We start from the raw sequence: 24,711 nt of genomic DNA, 5'->3' as shown, positions 1-24,711 counted from the left end.
GGCATTTTGCTTGCTGACTCTATTTAGCCATGTTAAAGGGTTATGATCTGAGAGTACAGTAATTTTTGTAACCTAGATAGGACTGCAACTTCTGCAATGCCCATCCCATGACTAGAAAATCTTTCTCCACAATTGCACAGCATTCTTCCCTAGGTTGAAGTCTATCGCTAAGATATACCACTGGGTGCTCTTTTCCTTTTGAGGAAACGTGACTAAGTACTGCCCCTACCCCATAATTTGAATCATCTACTTGCACAATAAATTCTTAGCCGTAATCTGGGCTGGCTAACACGGGGGGGTCCTCCAAAAATCTATTTAAGTTTTTGGAGTGCCTCCTTGCAGTCTGTAGTCCACATTACCTTATCTGGTTTATTTTTTCCTAGTTAGGTCAGTAAGGGGTGCAGCTATTGTACTATAAACGGGCACAAATTTTCTGTAGTACCCCACTGTCCCTAGAAATGCTGTCATTTTCTTTTTAGTAACGTGAACTGGCCTCGCTTGAGTAGGTTCCACTTTGACAGATTCTGGCCTAATCTTACTACTCCCCACTCTTTGTCTTAAGTGACCTCTGTCATACCCACCTGACACTTACTGGGTTTTAATGGTTAACCTTGCCCGTATAAACTGGTCTACAAATTGCCCATAGCATAGTTGTAGAGTTTAGCCTTTCCACAAGACCATTAGTCTGGGGATGATAGGGGGTGGTCTTTATTTGTTTCACACCACACTGCTTCCACAGACAAATTAGCAGGTCTGACATGAAGTTGGAACCTCGATCAGTCAGTTTCTCCTTTGGAACACCTACCCTGCTTCAAATTTCCATCAAAACATTTGCCGCCACCTCTGCCTCAGTAGATGACAGAGCCACCACCTCAGGGTATCTTGGTAGCGTAATCCACTACCACCCAGATATATTTTTCCCTGAAGAACTTTGAGTACTTATGGGTCCTACAGTATCCATGGCCACCCTCTGAAATGGCTCTTCAGTAGCAGGCAAATGCATTAACAAAGCCTTGACCTTGTTCCCTGCCTTGCCAACTTTTTGCCATTGTTCAAAAGTCCTGCAGTATCCTACCACATTCTTTGCAATCTCAGGCCAACAAAAATTCTGCATAATATGTCTCTTAATACGTTTTATACCCATATGACCTGAAAAAGGGATGTCGTGCTATGGCTAAAAGTGGCAGATGGTAAGCTATAGGCACTAACTGGTTGTATTACCTCACCTTCTGGGCCACCTTCAGGAGTCCACTCTCTCGATACAACAAACGTTTGCTCCAGTATATAGACTCCCCTCTTTCTTGAGCCTCAGGTGCCTCCTCAGCCACCTCCCTCAAGCTTTGTGATGTAGGGTCCATAAGTTGAGCCTGTTTTAACTCTGCTTTTGTGACCCTCCCCAGCTCCCCTTCGACATGAAACCTAGTAACTTCTGACAGTTGTGCCTCACTGTCAGTCTGGGTACTACCAATCACCTCTGTCCTTGCAGTCACCATGTCCAAGGGAACATCAGTACCTACCAGCAGCTGTGGCTCGCTTTCAGACTTACTGCAACAGGATAGTGCCTTTTTTGAGTCAGCCACATTATTATTAGTCCCAGCTTCAGGTATGAGATCTGTCTGGGCCTTCCCCAGGCTACCAGACCTACATGCCTGTCTCCAAGCCTGATTGCATGTCATTGCATGTACACAAGCTACTGCGTCATCAGTCATTACCTATCAGGACATCTGTAGGAATATCCTCACACACCTACCTGCTTGCTTCCTCTTCCACTTTACCAGTCAAGGTAAACCCTAGCCAGAGGTGTTTGGAATGGGGCCCCTCCCACAACTTTGACTGGAGTGGACTGTCCGAGCAAGTACTGCTCTTCTCTAACGTTTGCAGGTCTCATAATGGGTTATATCAGACTCTGTCTCTCTCAGCAGTAACCTGTTTATCATTTACTAAGATAGGATATAAATTTTGGTCATAGTTTGGCATCCGTGTTGTTTCCAAACTACTTACCACTGGCAGGTTTGTCATCCCCACTTGCTGGCCCCCTTCACCTTTTGTTTCTCACCTTGCCTCGATGGGTATTTGGCTATGTGGTCCTTTTGGTTACATTTGAAACATCTAATCCCTAACCGTGTACTTGGACTAGTACCCTGTTAACTGGTGTGCTTTGCTGGAGTCATTTAGACCACCCACCCATGGATTCCCTTAGGTCCATGTGCAGCACCGAGCATCCCTTTCGTATCCATTGGTGCTCTGCGTGCTAAGTAGAGATTCCCTTTTCCCCCCAACTCCTCCACAGAGTTACACTATCGATCTACTAACCAGATTCTCATGTCTTCAGCCAAAGTGCTGAGGGCTTGATCCCTAACCATAAGGTCTGCCAGTCCCTCAAGTGGTGACTAGACACCCACTCACCCCTCTGTGAAAGCAAGTAATTAAATTAGCAATATAATCGCATACACTATCATCTGCCTCGAGTTCTGTGTTCACAAAACTTTTTTTCTATAAGGTTCAGGTGTTAGTTTAAAATAATCAAGATGACCGTTTTTTACTTCATCATAATTCAAACAGTCTACATCAGATTATGAAATAGCCTGAACAGCTTTGCCATGGAGTAAGGGAGTCAAAAGCCGAACCCAGAGCTTGCAGTCAGTATCATACTGTCTACACACTCTCTCAAATATATGAATAAATCTGTCAAAATCAGTCCCATCCCTGTATTGAGGAAAACGTTTATTGAGCTTTTATGGCTTCTGGGGTCCAGTTATTCCCTTTCCCATTACCTCCATGAAGGTAAGAAGCTCCACTTCACGCCGGCGCTCTCTCTCATTTTCCTTCGCTTCTAAATGTCTGTCTCTCTTCAGTCTCCAGACATTTGGCTTCCAGTTCATATTGATGCTTCTTCTCTTCAGCCACCAGTTCATATTGATGCTGCCTTTCCTCTGCCTCCAGACGTTGCATTCTCTCCTCGGCCTCCAGACGTTGCATTCTCTCCTCAGCCTCCAGACATTGCATTCTCTCCTCGGCCTCCAGACGTTGCATTCTCTCCTCTGCCTCCAGACGTTGCGTTCTCTCCTCTGCCTCCAGACGTTGCGTTCTCTCCTCTGCCTCCAGACGTTGCGTTCTCTCCTGGGCCTCCAGACGTTGCGTTGTCTCCTGGGCCTCCAGACGTTGCGTTGTCTCCTGGGCCTCCAGACGTTGCGTTGTCTCCTGGGCCTCCAGACGTTGCGTTGTCTCCTGGGCCTCCAGACGTTGCGTTGTCTCCTGGGCCTCCAGACGTTGCGTTGTCTCCTGGGCCTCCAGACGTTGCGTTGTCTCCTGGGCCTCCAGACGTTGCGTTGTCTCCTGGGCCTCCAGACGTTGCGTTGTCTCCTGGGCCTCCAGACGTTGCGTTGTCTCCTGGGCCTCCAGACGTTGCGTTGTCTCCTGGGCCTCCAGACGTTGAGTTGTCTCTTCAGCCTCCAGATGCATTATCTCATCTCCAGATGGATTTTCAGGTCCTCTGAAGAAAAGGTTGCCTGTCCCATCTCAGCAGGCTGCACATCCCCAATACCAAACTGGGTATCTTCAGAATGGCTGATGATCTGTGATTCCCATGTTGCAGTATTCATAACCTTTGAATTATCCTTTCCTTAGCTACCCGAATGTTCAGCCAGTATACAAAAGCTTTAGTCACTGCAAGGTATGTGGGAAGTCTGACGTTGGCCTTAGAGTGCATGGGCCATAAAAGTGACATCTGCATATACCTTTCCTCAGAACTTCTGTGCCACCAGTCGAATGTCAGCTCTTCCTGCAGTCTCTGGCATCAGATCTTTGAAATTAAGATAAATAACCCCATTGGGGCCATTTTCTTCTCCTTTTGGTCACTGCATGCCTGCTTAGGTTCATGTCATCCAGGAAAGTAAAATGTTGGTGTGGATATCATATCCTCCATAAGGGCGCCCACAACCTTTGCCTTTTCTGTCTAGGACCCAACCACACCCATAAAACCTGCACAATATGTCAGGCCTTCGTTCCTAAGACTCTTTGCAATCAGCAAGCCCTAAACATCTGCCTAGAAAACCAGTGTCTTAAACAGCTGGCTCTGGCAATCAAAGTGCCGTCTGGTTAGGCCTTCAGCCACCAAAAAAGGCCAAAGCTTTCAGGCCTGAACCTACTGCTGCACCTACCCCACCTGACATTCCCCCTGTGGCCGACATTTGCCTGGAGACAGGTTTGGAACCAGCCAAGTTAGGTGTAGTGGGTACCATTCAGTAGGTCTCGGAACCTAGGGCTGATAGCACATTCATAGAGGTTTTGCAGACGATGGGTGCTGGTGACAAGGGGGAATCGTGGCACGCAACGGACGTTCCTTCCACTGCTTTAGAACAGTCTTGAACCTAGGCCTTATTTAGACCCTACACCATTCAGGCTTACCACTTCATTAAAAAGGAAACAAAAGACAAAACATGTCTCCTCCTCTTCCAGAAAGCCTGCCTGGTTGGTAAGCCTTCTTTCAAAGCTTACTTAATACCTTCATGGCCCTTAGGCCTTCTATGCCTGCTTCCCCTCCAGTTATCAGTCCTAGGCCTCAGACTGAAGATCCTCATTCTCTTGATGCTGAGGACTCTTCAAATTCCTCTTTGAGGACCCCCTTTCCTATGCCTCTCCGATGTCTCCCCCCTTGGGTATGCCTCCCCCAAGGAGGACTCTGCTGAGGCAGACTCCCCAGGAGAGGACTTTACCTTTAGTGAAACTATCTCTAAAATGAGAGTTTTTTAAATGGGATTCCACTGAAATGTCAGAGGTTCAAAAGAGGTATTATGAACCCTTCCAAATGGACACCCCCTTCACCTTCTGCCATCCCTCCAGTCTTACCAGCCTTTTTAGATGCCTTCAGTGCAGCCTCTCAAAACCCTGGTTCCCAACCACCAGGCACTAGAAGGCCTGACAGGTTCTATAAGATCCCACAAGGGACCAGATTTCTGATTAAATTCCCATCTGCAGACCCTGGCACTGTGTCTGCAGACAGGTCTTCGAGGTTACTTCCCTCCACCTCTGTCCTTCCCACTGATAAGGACAGTAAAACCATGGAACGCATTGGCAATAAAGTATACAACTCTGCCTCTCTGGCCTTTAGGGTGGTTGACTACCAGGCACACATGCCAAAGTATGCTCTGGCTTTTTTGACACAGGTTTCAAAACTTTTGGCTGATCTCCCAGACTTGCCTTCTAAGGCTCAAATTTCTACCTTTATCTCTTTGTCCTCTCAAATGACAAGGCACTCTATCATATGCAGCTGTGGTGCTGCAGAGGCCTCGGACAGATCTGCAGCTTCTGCCTCAGTGCTCAGGAAGTATTCTTGACTGAGACTTCAACCCCTTCCTGATAACATCAAAGCTAAACTTCTGTATCGCCCCTGGACAATTCTGCCCTTTTTGAGGCTAAAGTGGCAGAGGTTTTCAAAACCCTTCAGCAAAAAGCGAAGGAATTACAAGACTTAAACCATTTGTTTGTGTCTCTAAACATAACATTTCATAGAAATTTGTCCCACTAAGACACATTTAATCAGGAAACATTCTGCTCCTACCCCCTCATTCTAGGAGCAAAAACAGCTCCAGGAAACAACAGCCTCCTTCCAGGCCTGCTGAGACTCCAGTTCAGAAACCTCAGTTTCAGGACAGGGCAGGTAGTCTGTGACTACTTGCTTTCCCCTTCACCCCCTCCGGATTCCATTCCCCATCCCAAAGACACTCTCACTGTCTTCCTGTCTTGCAAAGCATTATCTCAGACAAGTGGGTCTTGTCTATTATAGAAAAGGGTTATTTCATGACTTTGGTCATTCCTTCCTCCTCAAGAGGCGTATCCCTCAACCACCCAAGGACCAGCTTCCCCGTTTACAGGCAGTCTTAGACAGCCTCCTCTCTCAAGGGACTACCCAACCTGTTCCTCTGTCAGAAAAGGGAAAGGGCTTTTATTCTAGACTTTAACTAGTACTAAGGAAAGATGGCCAATGGAGACCCATCATGGATCTTTCTCACCTCAACCTTTTTCTGCAAATGCCCACTTTTTGCATACTTACTCTCCAGACTCTTCCCCCTGCTAATGCCTCAGGCATTTCTGGCCACTTTTGACATCAAAAATGCACGTCTCCATATCCCCATAAGGCCCAACTATAGGAAGTATTTACAATTCTCTGTGGGGTTCCTTGCATTTTCAGTTCTCTGCCTTGTTTTTTGGACTATCTCTGCTGCCCCAGGGGTAATCACCAAGTGTTCTGGCTCCAGTAGTAGCCCCATTACATGGTCCAAGGGATTCAGTTTTTTCCATACCTAGACAATCTCCTGATCCAGGCAAGTTGTTCCACTTCACTACAAATCCATCTCCAAAAAGTTCTTTGCCCTGCAATCTCTGGGGTTCAACATCAGTTTTCCAAGTCCAAATAAAACCTGTCCCAGGACCATGTTTTCCTGGGATGCAGAATAAGGACAGATGTTATAAGGGAATACCTTCCACCCCAAAGTGTGGAAAGTCTGAAGCAATACCTGCTGTCTGTCCTCCACGTCACTGCTATGACAGCGAGACAGTATCTCAGACTCCTGGGTCATATGTCCTCCACTATACCTATGCTGCCACTGACAAGACTCCATATGAGAAAACATCAGTGGTACCCAAGGTCCACATGGACCCAGCACTCCCACCCCTTGTTCCACGGTATTTCCTTCCTACCATGCCTAAGGAAAGAGATCCTTTGGTGATTAGAACAAGTCTCTTTGATTCCAGGACTTCCATTGCAACCCATCACCCCAGTCCAGGAGATGTACACAAATGCCTCAGACCTGGGCTGGGGAGCTGCTATAGGGGGCTTGAAGGTGCAAGACACATGGATAGGCCCCTTCAAGTGGGAGCACATCAGCATGAGAGAAATGAGAGCCATCATCCTTGCTCCGAGGGCCGTCCAACACATTCTGAAGTATGGCCCGCTGAAGTTGTTCAGACAGCACAACAGATGTCCTATTCTCATGTTGCAGTATTCATAATAGTAGGGATCTGCTGCCTGCAGCGCCACCATCCGGCCAGTATACCAAAGTCTTTCTAGCAGGAGGGTGCATGTGACATCCCTTACCAGGGCCATAAACCCACATTGGGTATAAAGTGGCGTCTGCACGTACCCTCATCAGACTCCCATTTGCCGGTTCCACAAACGGTGTTTCTTCAGATGACCGAATACATTTTCGTTCAAGACCAGACGACTGCTTCAACCGATACAGACAAGTGCCTTGTTGAGTTTTTTTCCTTACTTTGATAACAGTTTGGACTTGCATGTCAGCTAGAAAGGGGAAGTGTGCTTGTGGGAGACAAATTCCTCCCAAGGACACTCGCGAGAAGTGCGTACTTTGCTTAGGCGAGGCCCACAACCACACATCCTGCCCTATTTGTAAATCGTTCTTCCCCAACACTCTGAAGCTACTTAGTGGCACTGAAGTTGTATTTAGAGAATGAAAGGCTACATCTCTTAGCACTCTGTATGGAAGGAGGAGTAGGCCCATCCGACGAGCCGACAATGAAGAAGGCAAAGAAATTCAGGGCAGAATCCCAAGCTGCGCCTCAGGCATCCTGAGCAGGTTCTAGAGGTGCTTGAAAGCCCGGACTCCGCTCAGATGGTCACCAAAGCAAGCCCGGGAACCTTAATGGAAGCTGGGATGACTGATATTGTGAGTACATCCGCTGAGGCAATTCAGCTATCAGAGTCTGATGGTGGAGGGGAACCATGACTCGCACAGTTGGAATGCCCTGCTGCTGCTATTCCTACTAAGCCGACATCCACCACTATGCTTTCTCCACAGACAAGTCCCTTGAAAAGGAAGCACAAAACTAAGCACCCTGAACCTCAACCGGTGCCTGGTTGGGAAGTGTTCTATCAAAGTCTATTTATAGGTTCATAGGTTGGTACTGAGCTATCTGCCCGAAGGCATATATTAGCCCAGCCATGTTGTGCAGTATTCACCGCCCCTTTAGTAGTTCCCTAGACCCTTGTACTAGCAGCTAGTACCCTTGGCCCCTATCTAGTAGTGCTGTTGGTGTGATCCTCGGTGTGAACTTTGTCACCCATCCACTCATCAAGGTTCCTCTTGAAGAGAGTGATAGTGAGGGGCTCTCTCTTCTGTAGATCGGGACACTGTTCCATAGTAAGGGAAGTCTCTGCGAAGGGAATCTATCGCTCCAGCATGTTCTATTCATTGTTGTGTTCAGGTTTATATCCCTAGAGCATTGTACATAGTTTTACCTTCTCCTCACTTGTACCTAAAATGTCATCCCTTCACTTTACTGTTTCATTAATTTGTTGTAAAATGTTCCCTCAATATTCCGCTAGCCATTTGCTTATTGTACAATCCTTGACAAGGTCACAACCAGACAGTGCTTTCAGGACACACCTCCACTGGGCTTACTTGGTTATCAGGCTAGAATGGAGAAGAGCAACCCCCAAATGTTTATCAGCAGGGGTGAGATGGGATTAGATGGAGTGCAATACCTCAATGAAGCGACACCCCCCCACTGAGGCCTTTAAGGCCTACAGATACAACAGCCCCCCCCCCCCCCACTCTCTCACCTCAACCACCCTTACATGTATTTGAGGAAGACTGCTGTTTTTCTGAGGAATCCTTTTCTTATGAAACCCAAATAGATTAAGGATTTCATTACCCCAGAGGAGGAGGATTATATTTCTCCTGAATCCCCAGGAGAAGAATTTACCTTTGAGAACACTGTCTGTCTCATGAGGGAACATTTTAAGTGGCAGGCTTCAGAGGTCTCCGACTCCAAGAAAAAGGTATTTTGACCTTTGGCAAATGGAGCAACCATCTCCTCCTGCTGTACATCACTTACTACCTGCCTTTCACGATGTTTTTCTGGCTGCTTCTCAGCTTCCTGACTCTTGACCTCCAGCAGCTAAATAACCAGACTGATTCTATAATGTCCCTCAGCACACCCAGTTTCTATTTAGAAACCCACCAGCAGACCCAGTTGTTGTAGCTGTTTCTGCAGACAAACCTTCAAGGCAATTACCCTCTGCTGCCCTTTACCCAACAGACAAAGAACAAATTTATGGACAGACTGGGGAAAAAGGTACATACCGCCTCTACTCTGGCCATTAGGGCCTTGAACTACCAAACACATAGCTAGGTATGTTTTAGATACCATTTCCAAAGCCTCTAGCCTTTTTTCTGAAGTACAGGATTCCCCTATAAAAGCTCAGGTGAATTCCCTTCTCACCACAGCAACCCAAGTGACCAAGCACACCATTAAGTGCAGTTACGATGCTGTGGAGGCATCATCTAAATCGGCTGCTTCAGGATCAGTATTAAGATGATATTCCTGGGTAAGGCTTCAACCACTCCCCATGGATGTTCAGACAAAATTACTGGATGCACCCTTGGACAATAAGGCCCTTTTTGGACAGGTGTTTGCTGAGCTTCTTAAATCCCTTCAAGAAATGGGAAAATAATTACAGGACCTCAAACATCTTTTGGTATCCCCTATTCCTAGATACCATAGGAATTTACCCACAGAAGCCCTCCTTTGTTAGAAGGCAGTCTTTTCACTCAGCCCCTTCAATCAAAGGGATGTAGACAGCCCAGAAAAGGTTGTTCTCCCAGATTTCCCACCAGCTCCTCCACTACCCCCTTTTGGAGTCAGTCTGACCAATCCAGACCACCTCCACTGTGACCCCCCCCCCCCTTGCATCGAGAAACACCCTTATCCCTCTCCCTACCTTCCTGGCAGAGAATGACAGCAGAACAATGTATGTTTGTGTTTCACTGTTGCAGTCCTCACACTTGGGTTATCTGCATGCAGGTAGCCCTCAGTTGGCCCGAATACCAGAGTCTTAGGATTTCTGCGTCGGATGCTGTCTCCTCTTCCATGACATCAGGTCATCAGGAGTATAAAACATGCAGCCGATGCCATTACGTCAGTTTTTCTTGCCGAGAAGTAGTCCGAAGCAGAAGCAGTTCACAAGTGCCAGTCGGTCGCTACCTGAAATTTTCATTTTTTCGAGTTTCAGACCTGAAGTCTTCTAAAGCGAAGTACCCTGTTGGGGATTATTTTTTCTTGCTCTAACTGATGTCAGAAAAAAATAACAATTATCTTGCCTGTGGAAAGCAAATACCTCGCAGAGATTTTCATTCTTACTGCGTCACCTATTTAGGCTCAAACCACGACGTCCCTAGCTGTCGGTTTTGTGCCTTGTTTAACGCCCGAACCATTCATCTTTATGCTATTTTTGTAGCTAAATTCTTTCGCTCTCATTCTCCGTATTCCGAAATGGTTTCAGTAAGCCATCCGACTACCGATCTTCCGAAAAAGCACAAAGACAGAGACAGACTGCATAGGTGAAAAACTGCCGATGACGCTTCCATTAAGCTTGTCGCCAGTCTGCTGATGCTCAGTGAGGAGCCTTTGCAGCCCCTGATGCTTGCTTCTACAGATTCGGAGGCCTCTGCTGAGACCCATTCGGAGTCCGGTATGCCGCGAGATACTTCCAACTATGGAACCAGCGGATGTCTCTACCTTGGATGGGTCTGGCGCCGCTGTGCAGGCACTGGCTTTTGCGGGTGTATTCCGACCTACTGATATTCATATTAAACAGACAACTTCATTTCCTACTAAAACTACCTAGTTTCTCAGGCCCAGAGTTCGCACTACGCCTAGAAAACCGGCGTCCAAAGTGCATGCTCATCCTCCCATGCCACAAAAACAAATGCTTAGAATGGCTGAATACTTTATTACTCTATGGGAAGACAGCCTTCCCCTGCCAAAAGACAAAGAATTGAATTTCCTTTTGATTTTACAGACCAGGAGTCTGATGACTCTAACCCTTCTGATTACCAGGGTATACCCTTTCCTACCTGTGAGGATTCAGAGGAATCTATTCCCTTTGCTTCTCCTCCAGGGGATTTCTCTTTTGGTGAAACCTTGTATACCTTAAGAGAGCATTTCCGCTGGGAATGCTAGAACTATCCTCAGTCCAAAAAGAGACTCCGGGAATTTTTAGATTTGCCCTAGCACAGCCCTGTAGCTACACCCCCTGTCTTGGATATTGTAGACGATATCTTCTTCGAGTCCAGTCTTACTCCTGACACCTTACCACCAGCTCCTAGAAAACCTGACGGGTACTACATAGTACCTGATTCTCTCAAATTTCTTAAGAATCCTACTGTGGATCCAGAGACCATTTCCCAGGGACCTAAAGACATTAAGGCCACTGCAGCCAAAAACCCTACCCCTTCATACAGGGATTCTAGAGCTTTAGAGAGATTTGGTAATAAGGTATATACCTCTGCAACTCTTGGCATCAGGGCTTTGAATTGCCAGTTTCACATGTTGAAGTACCAGCAACATATTATGGAACTAATTAAACAAAAAAATGGTGTTACTTCTAGATTGTGCAGAAAATAAAGATTTACAAGGGTTAATGCATTCTGCAAACCAAGTTAGTAAACATACTTTGCAATGTGGGTTTGATGCCTTAGAAGCATCTTGCAGGACTGCTGTCACTGGGTCTGTACTGAGAAGACACGCTTAGCTAAAAGAACAAGTCCTGCCTGACCATGTCAAAGCAAAATTACTAGATGCTCCATTAAATCAGGAATGTTTGTTTGGCACAGAAGCAGAAGTTCTTAAAAATATGTAAGAAAAAGCTAAAAATATGTAAGAAAAAGCTAAATCTATGCAAACAGTCAAATATTTCTTTCAGGTGAAGCCATCTAGATTCAGTAGGCATTAGCCTTCAAAAAACGGGTCCTTTCCAGTCCTCCTCAGGCCAAACGTAGGGGAAACAGACCACTGAGACTACAGTCTCAGGGTGTGCAGAGATCTAAACAATGGAGTGTTTCCACCTGAAAACCAGGGAGTGGTAAGCCACCCCCTTATGGAAAAAGTTCACAATGACTTTCCAATTATCCTTCCCAGCCATGCCCAAGTACTTGTGCCCCTAGGAGGAAAACTCACCCTTCATGCAAAATAACTGGATGTCCATTACTCAGGACCCGATGGGTTCTAAACATTGTATCCCAGGGATATAGATTCTACTTCCACTCACTGTCAACACCAAGCAGGTTGCCAGACCTTCCTCCACACCAATGGGCAGAGGCTCAAAAGCAAGTACTTTCTTCTCCATATCAGGGGTATTCAACCTGTTCCAGTAGAACAAAGGGAACAGGGTTTCTACTCCAGATTGTTCCTGGTGATCAGAAAAGAGAGCTCTTGGCGCCCTATCCTATCGATTCTCAACACCTTTCTGGTGGTCCCAAAATTCTTACACTGCAACAGCTTTTTCCTTTGCTAGCCAAGGATGCTTGGGTGTAGTCACCCTAGACTTAAAAGAAGGTTATCTACACATCCCCATAAGGGAGTTTTGCAGGAAATATCTATGTTTCAGAGCAGGCTCTATGCACTTCCCTTTGGCTTATCTACTGGGCCCAGAGTATTCACAAAATGCCTGGCTCCAGCCATTGCATACTGCAGGCAGAGAAATATTCAAATCCACCCATACTTGAATGATTGCCTGATTCAGGCGGACAGTCAGGAATTGCTACTTCACATCTGGCATTTGTAAAAAGACTTCTAACTTCACTGGGATACACCATCAATGAAAATAAATCACAACTGGTGCCCAGCCAACAAATTGCATTCCTGGGAGCAAGCTTGAACACAACTTCCCAGATGGCATTCCTCACTCCAGAAAAGCAAGTCCATCTGACAAACTATTTCAAACTAATGACAAACAAAACCCAGCTATCTGCAAGGAAAATACTGCAAGCCCTAGGGTTCATGGCCACATGCATTCTGCTAATTCCATATGCAAGACTGCATATGAGGAAACTTAAATGGTACTTAAAAAGTCTTTAGTGTCAATATTCGCAAGATCTGGAAACAGTGATTCCTGTCATACCTTGTCTAAGGGCAGAGTTCCTGTGGCAGGCAGAAGCATGCAACCACAACAAGGGACTTCCTTTCACTCACCCCCTTGCTGCCCAAACCCTGACAGACTCATCAGACTATGCATGGGGAGCTCACATGGCAGGCAAATGCACTCGAGGTAAATGGTGACCAGAAAAAATTCCCCTGCATATCAATCAAAAAGAGATGCTGTACGGAATGCTCTGACAGTCTTCAAATATCTTATCCTTCCAGGACAGCTCCTGATAGACAGACAACACCACAATTATGTGGTATCTAAACAAGCAGTGCGGAATGCATTCTTACCCACTCTGCAGGTTAGCCATGGATCTGCGGAACACAGCCTTGAGCATCAAGTGCACCTACAAGCTCAATTCCTGCCAGGCAAGCAAAATTCACTGGCAGATGACTTAAGCAGAAATCTACTGGACCCTCATGAGTAGAAACTGGAACCCAACTCATTCAAACTTTTAACCCAGATGTGGGGAACTCTGGAGGTGGACCTTTTTGCCCCCCCCAAACCTCCAATTGAACAAATTTTGCACCAGGAACCCTCACAGCAGAGTCTGGAAGGTGGACGCCCTATCCTTCACATGGGAAAACCTCTCAATTTATGCCTTTCCGCCTCTGCCCCTCCTCTCAAAAGTACTACTCAAGATCAAACAGGACAGGCCAAGGGTAATCCTTATTGCACCAGACTGGCCATGCCAGCACTGGTACCCACTCCGCAGTCTGACAGCAGTGCCACCCTGCAGTGGCGGATGGTGACTTCAAATCAAAGGGGGGCTGCAGTAGACAGCTGAATGGGTGGGGTCAATGGGAATGGGTGTGGCCAACTAGAAAGGGGAGGAGCTATGCTCAAAACCACAAAAACTTTAATCAAATACGCTGCCCTGGGTGCCAAACCATCATTATGGGAGTCCAATTAAGACAAAATGAAGTGTAGAAGAAAACATTTCAATCCATTGGCTGCATGACAGCTTACTTAATATCTAGATGGAAACAAAAAGGATGTGAGGCATGAAAAAATAAATAACTTTAAATACATTACTGGAATGCCAGTCAAAATCAAGTATAAGAAAAACAAGCAGCACTTAACTTAAATCACTTCTCCTTGCACTCCAGCTCTAATTATAATTTATATTCAGCTTTATTAAAGTACCAAGTAACATGCTGAAAGTAGCAATCTCTGTGATACCCTCACTTGTAAAAATGTTTCTTATCCAAAAAAGACCTGCTGCCTGACAACTATCTACTTGTTTCATGGGGAAAACATGTCTTCAGACAAGCATGTTTAGGGAAAATACTGTTGCCCTGTTAATTCCTGTGAAGAATTTATGTAATACCAGATGATGACATGTCATACTGAGCAAATAATAACATTCAAGAAGTACCCATGATAGTATGAGAACAACATTCCACAAAAAAAAAAAAAAATCTCTTGGACCTTCAGAATACAGCTGTCACTAAGGAATAGACAGACTATAGATAAAATATGCCACAAGGAGTCTATGTAGTACATATACAGTAAGGGTTGTGAATGATCTTTGAATATTATAGAGGTCAGCAGAAACAATGCCAGAAAGTCTGTATCATAAGTAGTTAAAATGTGTATCATTAGTTTGATGCAGATTACACTGAATAGCAATATTTCAAATCACAAAACCCTGAAAGGACAGGGTTTCATCCAACCCAACAAAGCCATTAAACCACACTCAAAAGCACCAAAAAACTTGTACCTACTGCTACTTATAAACAACAATTCTGACATCACAGGGCAGTGAGGGAAGGAGAAACTCCCTTATGACATAGGTAAAAACATACACCATTTATAACAAGTTAGTGTAAATGTAAGGAATATATTGATTCACTTTCACTCACTAACAAAACACATCAGCCTGCAAATATTTAAACCCTTTGCAACATTCAACTGAAATACTTACACTCAGAAAGGTTAGAACTATCTTATTTTTCAGAACAAAACATAAATGGGCCCCGAGGGTTTAAAACACATAAGCTCCACACGGAGTAACGGACAAAAGTCTCGCAACTATAAAAACAAAGGGTTTATTAAACAAGTTAAGCACTTTCGTCCCTATTGTATCACTGGAACATCTTCAGAACCGCTTAACTTGTTTAATAAATCCTTTGTTTTATAGTTGCGTGAATTTTGTCTGTTACTCAGTGTGTGGAGCTTATGGTGTTTTAGACCCTCGAGGTCAATTTATGTTTTGTTCTTGGTTTCTGAGTAGCACCGTTCTAACGGGTTTTGTTTTGTATTCTCAGTTACTCTTCAGAACAGAAAATCATCATGTAATCCATGTCATATCGTTAGGGATAAAGAGTGTTTGTATAAGCTTACTTCATTATTTAATAATGATGTACCCTTAAGTGTATTTAAGTGCGTTTAATTTTATGAAGAAAAGCTAAATATAGGAGAAACAAGGCTAAATCTACACCCTTAAATGGGTAATGCTGAAAATGTATATACAGGAGGAGCAACACTAAATCGTAAGTTAAAAAAATATAGTGCTATGCCTAAATCAGCAGTGGGGAATGGGAGTTAGGAATTATGTATTCATGTTTGTCATAGCTCTCAGTCTTTGCTCACGAATCAGGGTTCAAGCCAAACATACCGAGGGACAAGGTCCCTAAATCAGTCACAGTAATGCACACACACACACACACACACACACAGCCTTCACCTACCAGCCCAAACTCCAACGACACATACAGCCTTCATCACCTACCAGCCCAAACTCCAGCGACACACAGCCTTCACCTACCAGCCCAAACTCCAGCAACACACACAGCCTTCTATTCTGCACCCGTCCTTCACTCTGTACTTTCTTCTTCTTTCTTCTGCTCTTCTTCTGCTGTCCAAACGACAATAAATCCACCAAAAAAAAAACGTCGATTCCGAAACAGAAATGAAAAAAAATTACAATGATGATCACAATTAAAGCTGAAGCTCGATTCCTCCTAAGCCAAACTGAACTGACTGATTCTCGCTCTCTTCCTAGCACATAAAGCCCGGGAAGAGAGTGACAACCAATCAGCAACATTTAGGCTTTAGCCCAGCAGGCACGTCATGACTGACGTGCCTGCGGACGTCGCAGTCCGAGCCCCTTCCAAGTCTATGCGGTTTGGAACCGCTGCCGCATAGACTTCTGGGCATCACAATGATGCCTTATGTGCTCCTCCGGGCTGCAAAGAAAACAAAAAAAAAAAGCTGTTTACAACAAGGGTAGGTGCAATGCGCATGCGCTTACTTTCGAGTTGCGGACTCGAAATTTAAACTAAAAAAAAAGATTTCTTTTTTTTTTTTACATTAAATTAAAAAATAAAAACAAGACCAAAACAACTGAGAGGGCTGCAGACCCGGCAGTCCGATGCCACGAGCTGCCCCTGCCACCCTGGCACCTACATCAGACACCTTCCTGCTGTCTCAGCAGGAGGGACAGATTTTGCATCCACAGCTGCAAACCATAAACCTTGCAGCCTGGCTTATCCCATGAATACACCACCAGCGTCTTTCAGCAAACAGGTGTTGGACGTCATCCTTGAGGCCAGAAGGCCTAGTACTAGGAAATCCTATACTGAAAAGTGGAAAAGATATTGTTCTTGGAGTCCGTCTCAAGGAAAAGACATAGTTGTGCTCAACTTACCTGAAATCCTTGATTACCTAGCAGAGCTGCTCCACAGAGGCCTGTCCTTCTCATCCGTTAAGATTCCTGCCTCTACCATCTCATCTCATTATAATACTGAACCTCCTCTCTTTTCTCACCCTCTCATCAAACATTTCCTGAGAGGAGCTAACAATTTAAGGCCCCCTAGGAGAGCTCCCACCGTGGCCTGGAACATTAACTTTGTACTGGAAAAGCTCACACTTCCCCCTTTTGAACCTGCTCTTTCAGCAGAGTTAAAATTCCTCTCTTGGAAAACCGCCTTACTTGTAGCTATTACTTCAGCAAGAAGAGTGTCTCAGTTACAGGCACTAATGGCGGTGGAGCCCTTCATTATTTTCCATGCTGACAGGGTTTCCATCAGGACTAACCCTTCCTTTATGCCCAAGGTGTGTGGTATCCAGTGTGGCTTTAAACCAATCCATCCATTTGCTAACCTTTTTTCCCTAATCCTCAGAATAGAGGGGAAAGTATCCTGCACTCCTTGAACATGCACAGGCAGCTCAGGTTCTACCCTGACAGGACTAAGCTTTTCAGAAAAGCTGACCAGCTGCTAGTCAGCTTTTGCTACAGGGGCTGAGGGCAAGGCCATTTTGAAGCAAACCATTTCCAAATGGATAGCACACTGCAACCATTTCTGCTACAAGCACCATGGAAAACCTACCCCTCCAGGGATCAGAAGTCATTCCACTAGAGCTACTTCAACCTCTATAGCATTTCTCAGGGGGGTCCGCACCAGGGGCATCCTGGAAGCTGCAACCTGGAGTTCTGTACACACCTTCACCAAGCATTGCCACTTACATATTTTTTCTAAATCCAGAGCTGGATTTGCTATAGCAGTCTTACAAGGCCTGCTAGCCAGCCCCAACACTTCTTGACTGCCTCCACCCTTCCTCGGCTTTGGGAATCAACCCAAGTGTGATGACTGCAACAGTGAAACACGAAGAACATAGTACAGTTGTGTACACTTACAGTAAATGTAGATGTTCGAGTGTATTCACTGTTGCAGTCCTGGTTTCCCTCCTCCAGCCCCTTGGTTTTCTCTGTCCTTTTTACCTATCCTCTTTATGGCAGGGATATTTACTTTTTACTGGAGGTGTTCCACACCATGTAATAACTTCCTATTTTTGGGGCTCCTGACATCTAGGGCAAGAAAAACTGATGTAATGGCATCGGCTACATGATTTTTATACCCCTGACAACCTGACGTCATGGAAGAGGCGACAGCATCCGATGCAGAAATCCCAAGACACTGGTATTCGGGCCGACTGAGGGCTACCTGCAGGCAGATAACCCAAGTGTGATGACTGCAACAGTGAATACACTTGAACATCTACATGTATGGTAAGTGTACACAACTGTACTGTCCTCTGTATCATCCATAGAGGATATTTCATTATCTGGTGGATGCTCCCACCTTTTCAAGGTATCCCTCAACCACCAAGAAACCAAATCCACCTATTCCCTTCCATCATTCAACAACTCCTAACTCAGGACACGATAGAGCAGGTGCACACTCTACAAAGAAAAACATGTTTTTACTCCAGGATGTTTCTTGTACCAAGAAAAGACTATCCTTGGAAACCAATCGTAGACCTATATGCCTGAGGGCATTTATAAGCCTAGCCAGAGTGTGTTAGCTTTCACCACCCCATTGATTGATTAACTGAGCATCTGTCAAGAAGAGCCAATGAAGTGATCCCAGGGGTGTATTTTCTATTACTCATCCACTCGTCAAGGTTTCTCTTGAAGAATGTTAGTGAGGGGCACTGCCTAATGTAGTTAGGAATTTTGTTCTAAAGCATGAGGAGTCTCTGTGACAGGAATCTAGCCTTCCATCATGTTCTATTTATTGTTGTGGTGAGGTTTAGCCTATTAAAGCGAGTGGCTCGCAGTGACTTGGATTTCTTTAGGTAGAGCACGTCCATCAATTCTGAGTTGGACATGGCTTTGTAAGTCAGGCAGAGATCACCTCTGAGTAAGCGATATGTGACTGAGTGCAGCTGGAGTTTTCCATTCGGGCTGCATAGGACATATGTTTGAGGTCAGTAATCCTCTTGGTGAGGTACTTTTGTGGTCTTTCCAGCTGTTGAAAGTGTCTTGTGAGGTACATCCTAAATGGGACATTGTACTCTATGATGGGAATGATGAGTGACGAGTAGAGGGGCACTATAACCTCTTTATTTCTAGATGCGAACCCTTTAGTAATTAGATGGGCTACATAGAAGGATTTCCTAACTACTTTGGCAATATGATTGTCAAAGGAGAGATTACTATCTACCTGGGTCCCCAGATCTCTTATTTACCCCTTCTGTATTAAGGGGGCTGCCACCTGTGTGGTAATTCATGGGTGTTTTGTTTTTCCCAAACGGGATGACTATGCATTTTTTGGCATTTAGCTTGAGACCATGACTTTGACACCAGGTGTCCGTCTCAGTAAGGCCCTTTTGGAGAATGTCCATGTCAGCTGGAGAGTCAATTATGGCTCCCAGTTTGCAGTCATCGGCGAACTTGGTTAGCCATACTCCTCCTGTGTTTGCTTATACTTCTGAGAAGTATGTGCCGAACAGTAGGGGTCCCAGGACTGAGCCTTGTGGGACAACACTTGTGACTGGTTTAGAGTCCGATCTGGAGCCCGCTATTCTTACCGTGTGAGTTCTGTCTGTATGCCAGTTGGCAACCCATCTCGTGACGTAGGAGTTTGTTCAGGCTGGTAAGTTTTCTATAATTCCCAAATGGGGAATGGTGTCAAAAGCCTTGGCGAGGTCAAGGTAGGCTGTGTGTGAACTACCTTCCCCTCATCTATGGCCTTGGTGACCTGTCTCAAAAGAAATCAACCAGGTTTAGTAGGAATGATCTACCCTTAAAGCCGAACTAGGTCGGGTCAAGTGTTTTGGAGGTTCCCAATGTTTTTGTTAATGAGTTCCATGATGATGCACTCCATAGCTTTGCAGACCAGGCTAGTCAGGCTTATGGGGCGATAGTTTTCAGGTTCAGTTGTGGCCCCTCCTTTGTGGAGCAGAATAACCATTGCTGTGCACCATTCTATGGGCACGTTGTAGCCTGTGGAGAGGCTGAGGTTGAGCAGTGTGTTTAGGTGGGGGGTTAGTTCATTCTTTAATTTGTGCAAGATGCAGCCTGGGACATCATCTGGCCCCATTGGCGCTGTGCTTTTGGGTTTTGAAAGGGTTGTTTTCACCTGTGTGTCTGTGATTTCTGGGACACTGCACTTTTCTGGTATTGTTGTGCCCCCTTTTGGGGGTGAGAGCGGGGTGAAGTTTTCACTGAATCTATCTGCCAGGATGTTGGCAATATCAGTGGGTTCAGTATATTTTGTGCTGTTTTGCACTAGCTCAGAGCATGTCTGCGAGTTGCCACTTAGATGCTTGACATAGCTAAAGAAGGCTTTGTGGTTATCTTTTGAATCTTTGGCTATTTTTCTTTCGAAGTTAGCCTTGGAGGATTTTGAGGGACCTTAGTTTCTCACTGATACTGATCAGGGATGTCTTTCCTTTTTGGGATTTGCTTTTTTTCTGAACTAGTTTCCTCCTCCTATTGTATAGACTGTTTATGGCAGGGGTCCACCAGACTGGATGTTCTTCATGTTTCACTGTTAGTCATTACATTTGGGTAATCTGCTGGCAGGTTGCCCTCAGTCTGCCTGAATAACAAACTCTTGGGTCCTGCGTCAGTTGCTGTTTCTCCTTCCATGATGTCAGATAGTCAGGAGTGTAAAACATGCAACCGATGCCATTTTAATGAGTCTTTCTTGCCGCATGGTGCCCGAAGCAGAAGCAGTTCGCAAGTGCCGGTCAGCCGACTCCTGAAATTTTCGTTTTCGAGTTTCAGAACTGAAGTCTTCAAACTAAAGCCAAGTACCCCGTTGGGGAAACTTTATTGCTCCTTACCGATGTCAGCAAAAGTTAATAATTGCATTACTTTTGGGAAGCAAATACCTCATAAGGATTTTCATTTGTACTTTATTCCTTGCCTAGGCCCTGGCCACAATGTGCCTTGCTGTCGGTTTTCTGCTGAATTTAACCAACGCACTATTAAGCGTCTGTATATTTTTGTTTCTAAATATTTTGGTTCAAGATTGAACTACCCTGAAATGTCGTCTGTTAGCATTCCGACTATCGGAGTTCACAAAAAACACAAGGAAAAAGACAGACCGTTGAGGTCCAAAAATGACGACGAAGCTTCTCCTAAACCAGTCGCCGGTTCACCGGTCCTCAGTGAGGTGCTTTTGCAGCCCCTGATACCCGCTAATTTTGAGTGTCAGTCCTCTACCGAGACCCATCTGGAGTCCAGTATGCTGCGAGATTCGCAAAGTATTGAACCCGCGGATGTTTCTCCCTTGGATGGGTCCGGAGCCGCTGAGCAGGCACCGGCTTCTGAGGGTGTTTTCAGACCTCAACATTTTTACATTAAACCAACGCCATCAACAAAAACAAGGTCAAAAACAACTTCCATGTCTAAAAAACTGACGCACGAGCCACATGCTCAGGCCCCTATGCCTAAAAAACAAATGATCAAAATGGCCGAGGATTTAATTACCTTGATCAGGGGTTCCCAACCCCCCTTGCTAAGAGGCCTAGGCAAGGCAGTAATTATGAATCTTCGGATCAGGTTTCTATTTCTTCTGATTCCTCTTCTGATCACAATTTTCTATTCCACCTTATGAGGATTCTGATGCAGAGGAATCCATCCCATCTGCATCTCCTCCGGAGGATTACTCTTTTGGAGAGACTTTGCATACTTTAAGCAAGCATTTTCATTGGGAGAGTCAGGACTTTCTGAATCAAAAAAGAGGCTTAGGGATTTCCTCCTTCTACTTCAGCATAGGCCTTTGGCAATACCTCCTGTCTTAGACATTGTGGATGATGTGTTCTCGGAATCAAGCTTGGCTCCTGATTCCTTGCCTCGGGCTCCTAGTAAGGCAGACAGATATTACAGGGTTCCTGACTCCCACAAATTTCTTTTCAAAAATCCTGCTGCTGATCCTAAGACTATTTCTCAGGGTCCCAAGGGTGTTAAGGCTTTCACAGCCAAAAATCCTACCCCTTCTTATAGAGATTCCAGGGCACTGGCTAGATGGGGTAAGAAGGTGTATACGTCTGCAACTTTGGCAATCAGGGCTTTAAACTGCCAGTTTTATATGCTTAAATATCAACAGCATGATATGGGCTTACTGAAACAGAAAATGATGTTGATTTCTGATTGTGTGGAAAGTAGAGAGTTACAGGATTTATTGCATTTAGCAGAACAGGTTGGAAAGCATAGTTCGCAATGTGGTTTTGATTCCTTGGAGGCCTCTTGTAGGGCCGCCGTTACTGGATCTGTGATGAGGCATGCCTGGCTCAAGGAACAAAATCTGCCTGATCATGTTAAAGCTAAATTGTTGGATGCCCCTTTACAGCATGATACTCTGTTTGGTAATCAGGCAGAAGAGGTTTTAAAGAAAATGGAAGACAAAGCTAAATCTATGCAATCTGTAAAAGATTTTTTGCAAGTACAGCCACCCAGGTTCAGTAGGCACTGGCCTACTAAAAACTGGTCCTTTCCTGTGTCCAACAGAGCCACTCAGGGCAAACCCAGATGCTCAAAAGGCTCCAGATATCAATCACAGGGATCTTGCAGGTCAAAGCAATGGGGTGCCTCCACCTCCAAATCTGGAGGTGACAAAGCACAACCCTACAGTAAGCAGTCTCAATGACTCTCCTCTAACATCTCCAAGTACTAATCTTTTGGCAACCCCCTTGGGGGGAAGACTAGCACTTCATGCTCAAAATTGGCAGTTAATTACCCAGGACAAGTGGGTATTAAACATAGTATCCCAGGGATACACATTTAATGTCCATACTTTCCCACTTCCAAACGGATGGCCGCATCTGCCACAAAACCAGTGGGCAGAGGCCCAGAAACAAGTCATGTCCCTCATGGATATGGGTGCTATTCAACCGGTACCAGAAAAGGAAAAAGGATAAGGATTTTATTCAAGAATTTCCTGGTACCCAGAAAAGACAATTCATGGTGTCCAATACTGGACTTATTGATTCTGAACACGTTCCTGGACATTCCAAAGTTCAAAATTCTGACTTTACAACAACTACTGCCTATGCTAGGCAAGAATGCTTGGTTAGTAACTCTAGACTTAAGAGGCATACCTGCATATCCCAATAAGGGAATCTTGCAGAAAATACCTCCGCTTCAAAGCAGGCTTTTTGCATTACCAATATTCTGCACTGCCCTTTGGCTTATCTACTGCGTCCAGGGTCTTTACAAAGTGCCTGGCACCAGTAATTGCATTCTGCAGACAAAGAAACATTCAAATATATCCTTATCTGGGCGATTGTCTCATTCAGGCAGAGGACAAGGACACTCTTCTTCAACATCTGGCGTTTGTAAAAAGGCTCCTAGCATGCCTAGGGTACACCATAAACGAAAAGAAATCACAACTGGCACCCTCTCAAATAGTTAAATTCCTGGGTGTAAGCTTGAGTACAACTGCCCAGATGGCTTTCCTCACCACAGACAAACAACTGCAATTGACAACATACTTCAAACAAATTGCAACAAAAACCCAGTTGTCTGCAAGACAAATTCTGCAGGTTTTGGGGTTCATGGTATCCTGCAGTCTACTAATTCCATATGCGAGACTGCATATGAGGAAACTTCAGTGGTACCTAAAATGTTTATGGAGTCAACATTGTCACAGCCAGGAAACAATGATCCCTCTCATTCCCTGCCTACAACAGGAGTTTCTTTGGTGGGCAGAGACATGTCACCAAAACAAGGGACTGTCATTCACTCTACCCCCTGACACCCAAACCCTAACTACAGACGCATCAGACTATGCTTGGGGGGCCCACCTGGCAGGGAGATGCATTCAGGGCAAATGGAGCCCAAACCAAATGCATCTGCATATCAACCAGAAAGAAATGCTAGCTGTTCAGAATGCTCTGACAGCCTTCAAGGACTTACTTCATCCAGGACAACTCTTGATAAAGACGGACAACACCACAGTTATGTGATACATAAACAAGTAGGGGGGGGTACCCATTCCTATCCCCTCTGCAGACTAGCCATGGCCTTGTGGAACACAGCCTTGACTTACCAAATACATCTTCAAGCTCAATTCCGGCCAGGAAAGCAAAATACTCTGGCAGACGACCTAAGCAGAAATTTTATGGACCCGCACAAATGGAAACTGGATCCACAAATCTTCAACATGTTAACACAGAAATGGGGATGCCCAGACATAGATCTATTTGCATCTCCCCTAAACTATTAGTTGGACAGATTCTGCATGAGAACTCCTCACAAAAGCATGGAAAGTGGATGCTCTATCCTTCAGGTAGAAAAAACTATCAGTCTATGCCTTTCCCTTGTGCCTCTACTCTCCAAGGTCTTATTAAAAGTCAGACAGGAAAAACCAAAAATGATTTTAATTGCTCCGGACTGGCCTCATCAACACTGGTATCCGCTTCTAAGGAATATGTCACACCTTCCTCCGTGGTACTTGCCTCAGACACATCACCTACTGTCTCAGCAGAACTATCAAATTATGCACACACAGCTCCAAACTCTGAATCTTGCAGCATGGCTAATCAACTAATTATTCAAACCACATCTCTCAGTAAACATGTGATGGATGTCATTTTGGAAGCCAGAAGGCCTAGTACTAGAAAATCTTATGCAGATAAATGGAAGAGATTCTGTGCCTGGAACCAAGCACAGAGAATAGACACAGCAAAGCCGAATATTACTCAGATTTTACAATACTTAACTGAGATGCTTGACAAGGGCCTAACTTTTTCTTCAATAGAAATCCATGCCTCTGCCATCTCGGCTCATTACAACACAGAGCCTTCTCTCTTTTCTCATCCACTGCTAAAACAGTATCTCAGAGGGTCCAAAAATGTAAGGCCTCCCAGGAGAGCGCCAACTCCCGCATGGGACTTCAATTTTGTGCTGGAAAAACTCACCCTACCTCTTTTTGAACCAGCAGCTACTGCGGATATAAAATTTCTTTCTTGGAAGACTGCTTTTCATTTGGCAGTTACTTCAGCTAGAAGGGTTTCAGAACTACAGG

At 45.1% G+C, this 24,711-nt stretch overlaps 1 protein-coding gene across 1 annotated transcript in view; it reads left to right on the top strand.

Moving 5' to 3' along the window:
- SETD2 (SET domain containing 2, histone lysine methyltransferase) overlaps positions 1-24,711 on the top strand; it is a 3,532,865-nt gene that overhangs the window by 2,332,796 nt on the left and 1,175,358 nt on the right. The window lies entirely within an intron of this gene.

Source organism: Protopterus annectens, chromosome 3.part0, assembly GCF_019279795.1.
Source record: "Protopterus annectens isolate FY-2018-M chromosome 3.part0, PAN1.0, whole genome shotgun sequence".
NCBI lineage: Eukaryota > Metazoa > Chordata > Ceratodontiformes > Protopteridae > Protopterus > Protopterus annectens.
The sequence above is the reverse complement of the archived record's forward strand: the minus strand, read 5'-3'. Positions and strand labels throughout refer to the sequence as shown.